Genomic DNA, 4,481 nt, shown 5'->3' on the forward strand with positions numbered 1-4,481 from the left:
TGCCATATTCCAACATCCACACCATGGATTTTATGATTTAACAGGTCTTTAATGAGCCCAATAGTTCCTTCGTTTCTTTAGCTCCACAGTTGATTTTAATAAACAATATATATTGAGGACCAAAATGCTATTTTACAAAAAGAAATTAAAAGTTCCACTGCACCTCCTATTTTAGGACAATGGTTCTCAACATTTAATAGGAATAAGAATGGCTGATATCTTCCTAAAATGTGGATTACATTTTAGCAGGTCTGAAATGGGACCTGAGATGCTATATTTCTGGAGCTGGACTAAGCCCGTCTGAGCCCCCTTGATTTTAATATGTCTTTCTTTGCATCACAATGGCAAGATTCCACTGATGAGATTCACCTCCTCATGATAATTCTCACTAGAAGTTAAATCTGCCACCTCTAAATAAACCCTACTGCAGGTTAGGTTTCATTTGAAGAAAATTGTCTTTGAGCAAAGTGTGGCACTAGAAGAGATTTCTGGGTATTTACTGTGATATTTCAATACATAAAATCTATTAAGAGCTCATTTTCTTATTGTTTTTCTTTTTAAACTTATAAAATCAATCTAGGAACTTCAAAGCCATGGGATTTTTTGATATATGTTTTTCAAAATACGTACTATTGAGGTGTCCTCCATATTAATTTTGTTACTATTACAATTACATTCATATGTATATTTTCAATTTTATATTAAGTGAATTTTTTTAGACAAACAAAAATGTGCTGGCCTATGACACCAATAGCAAGAAAAACAGACACACACACAAATCTTACGGAATGCATCTACAACTGTACTCTGGATTTTAAAGAAGCACAGTAGAGGGCAACAAATTTGAACAGAGGTTTTGGAACTAGAAAGGTCTGCATTTGATGTCCAGCTATAAATTATTGACCCCATCATCTTGGGACGAATGCTCACCTCTTAGAGCCTAGATTTCCACAACTGTAAATAGGATATGGATATCCCTAAATAACAAGGTTGTGTTGACAACTAAATGTAGGTAAAACCAACTACATGGCAAGACCTACATGCTAGATATTATTGTTCTTAAAGTAGAAGAATTCTAAAAGCAAGTTTTGTTCTGACTTCCTTTCCCTGGCCCTTCACTTATTTATCAACAAAGAAAATATTTGTAGTTACTTGCTAGAGAGCAAATTTAAAGGCTCCAGAATGTTCTCCAGCACATACACCACGGAGCTGTCCATAACCTGTCCAAGCAGCAGAATGCTTTCCTATATTTTCTGTTTCACTTAATATGATGTCCTTGGAAAGAATTGGCTTTTTTTTTTTGAGTCTAAAAACTGAAAGTTAAGTTTACTCTCTAAAATTGTAGCTAAAGCAAAGCCAAACTTAAATTTATTTTTTGTCTAAACTTTTCATTTGAACAGTCATATCTTAAGAGTTTATATGTAAATAGTATTCTAGCCATTGTAAAATTTTGTGTAAAACAATCCAAATCACAGGATAATTGTTACTTTAAGTAATGTATTACTGTGGAAATGTAATAGTTGTAAAGAGTGAAGAATACATTAGAAAGCAATTGAGTGTAATTGCATCCTTGGGATTGCTTTTTGTGCCTGCAGCTGTTTTTTTGCATGAACAACAACAAAAAAAGCCAAGGTCTGAGATGTATTTTTCAGTTGCTACTGAAATTGTAGAGTTTCATGACTAGCCTTCAACTACTGAATATTATTTAAAGATGAAAAGCCTTTGAAATATATTTTTCTAAAATATGTAGATTTTACCCAGCAACAATAACACAAAGTTTAATTATTTTCTGTTGGTTTTTCTCTCATCCCTCCCATTCCCATACTCCATCTAATTCAGGGAGGATATCAAATGGCATTCCTGAGCAGGAGTCATGGGAATGTCAACCTTTACAAATAATATTCAAAGTAGAAATATAAAGAGAGTAGTAAGAAATTATATTAAATTTCAGAAGTGTGTAAAATGATCCCTATATAGATGAGTCAATACAGTCTAAAAACAAAGATTTCTACAGATTTCCTTGGGTAATGTAACATTAATGTGGCATCTTTCTCCTAAAAGCCTGAGGCATTCTATAACCATGAGTAATTCTCGACATGCCACTTTTAGGGAAGCAGAAAAAGCTGTTAATCTGCCTACAGCTATGAAAAGTGAGATTATAAGCAGTTAAGCAGATTGTCCCAGGTGAGAGTAAACCAAAGAAAAAGCCTGAGATAAGAGCGGAACATAATTAAACACTGGGTCCTGTAGAGTCTAAACCTTAGACCAGTACACACTGTACTTCAGTCTGGTCATAAGGGAAAATAAGCCTGATGCCTATTAGCTTTAAATCTTTCAAAAAAATAATATCCCAAATCATATTATATAATGAATAATAACAACTTTCAAAAACCTGTCCCAGAATTTATGATTCTTTGGGGATGTGAGAAAGAGCTACGTACAATCAATCTGTGCATATAACAGAAAAAGACTAATAAAAATTGTACCTGACTATTTGCTCCTCTCCTTTTGTGAGATATAGTGCAACATACTGTCAAAAATATGTTATTGTCCCTATACTAAAAGAGCTTTACAATGGAGGACTGGCATGGCATTAACCAAGATGGCCTAACGACCTTAATATTTGCTCTGTTTGACTAAATTATAGACTGGCTTATTCCCAACTATGAGCCCATGATTTCCATTTTATTTACTTTAGAGAATCTGTAATTGCAAATTCTTTCTCTGCCCCTCTGAAATGTACAGAAATCTTCTCCAATCCTCTAGTTAGTTTTACAACACTTTCTCAAGGACTTGGGAGCCATTTCTTTGAAATGTGATCTTCTAAGAAGATAGTGCCCTATCTTTCAGGTTGTGTGAGAGGGTAGGAGCCTAACTTCTAACTTCTAACTTCTATATGCACCAATTAGTACATACAAATGGCCTAATCACATTGCATAACCTCTCCACTCACTTCCTCCAGTACCTTTTCATTAGCTTCCCCATCAAGTGGAAACTCATCCATGTTTTGTTTCGTTGGAGTTGAGTTGAATATCCCCTATCAAAATAGTCTTGAATGAATTCTTTCCTGTCTGCTTAATTCTGTCTAGTGCGTTTTTTTCTTTGGCAACATACAGGTTCAACAGAAATTGGACAATAGGGAGAGTTCCATGTTTTTGAAAGACTGAAAAGTCATCAATTGCAAAAATAGGAATGAAGATGAGCAATTCCAGATTTCAGTCACAAATTGCAAATTCTATCTGTCTCTACTTAAATGTAAGGTATAATTAACAACCTTGGCCTTCTATCCCATGCATCTCTTTGTGTCTGCATAGTTTGTAAACAGAGTTAGATGTAATCTAATTATCCTGGATTATGGTAGAATAACTCTGGAAGGAGATAAGTCTAGAAAAAACTAATGTTCAGAGAATGAAAAGAATGAACAACAAGGGATTGAGGGGAGAAAAAAATGATTTGTCAGGAAACATAAAAAAAAAATTGCTTCAACTAGAGTGTAAAGTTCAATTTGTGGATGACAAAGAAATAAGTTAATTAAGAAATAAATCATGTAACTATAATGTTTAGTTACAGAGAAATCTACTGGTGGGAAAGTTTAAACATAGTCTTTCACTCTTAAGTAGTCCTTTAAAATAAAGTAATGTTAATAAAAAACTTGAAGATTAAGGTTTGTATTCAGCCAGCCCAAATAATTTGTGTTTTAAATTTGAATTTTAGAAGGATTTTTCCTCTTTTTTTTTCCTTTTGGGTATTAAGGAAGGCTGAGATGATTTTTCTTTTCTCAATATTAAAAAATAATTTTTCATAAAAATTGAATTATTTAAAAATATTTTCATCATAGGGTCACATGTTCAAATATTTCATATGGCTATATCATGCAATACTTTATTTTATATTGATATTCCATATCACTTCCTAAAAAGTTCTATGTATTTCTTACCATCTACACAAAGCAGTATGTTTTTATTTAGATCATAATTATTTTTATAGATATGATATTTAGTATTCCCTTATAATTAACCAACTCCAATCTAATAGATTTGAGGGCATTCTTTTAGTCCACATGTCATTCTTACAATATTTGACATTATTAACCACTCTCTTTTCTTCATGATATTCTCTCAGTCCTTTGCATTTAGACACTATAATAATTGTGATTTTCACCTTAACACTTTCTCTTTTTGCCTATGAAACTACATGCATAATTTCATTCTAGATTTTTTCTTCAGAAACTTTATGACTTTAATATTCGTCTCTGTGAACCTATTAAAGTAAATGTGAGTCATATCTCTAGAACTCCCAGGAAAGATTCCTGGTTAGGTCTGTGATTAACAGTGACCCAACAGCAGTTAATAGGAGCTTGTCATCTATGGCCATACCACCCTGAATGCACCCGATCTCATCTGATCTCGGAAGCTAAACAGGGTTGGGCCTGGTTAGTACTTGGATGGGAGACTGCCTGGGAATACCAGGTGCTGTAGGTT

The 4,481-nt window shown here is 33.4% G+C and overlaps 1 non-coding gene across 1 annotated transcript; it reads left to right on the forward strand.

Moving 5' to 3' along the window:
- The first annotated feature begins 4,362 nt into the window (after nucleotides 1–4,362).
- Nucleotides 4,363–4,481, forward strand: LOC116554056. The gene has a single exon (XR_004270032.1). It is a non-coding gene; the product is annotated as a 5S ribosomal RNA (ribosomal RNA).

The sequence above is a fragment of the Sapajus apella genome, unplaced genomic scaffold, assembly GCF_009761245.1.
Source record: "Sapajus apella isolate SASKATOON/1434 unplaced genomic scaffold, GSC_monkey_1.0 scaffold1, whole genome shotgun sequence".
Lineage (NCBI taxonomy): Eukaryota > Metazoa > Chordata > Mammalia > Primates > Cebidae > Sapajus > Sapajus apella.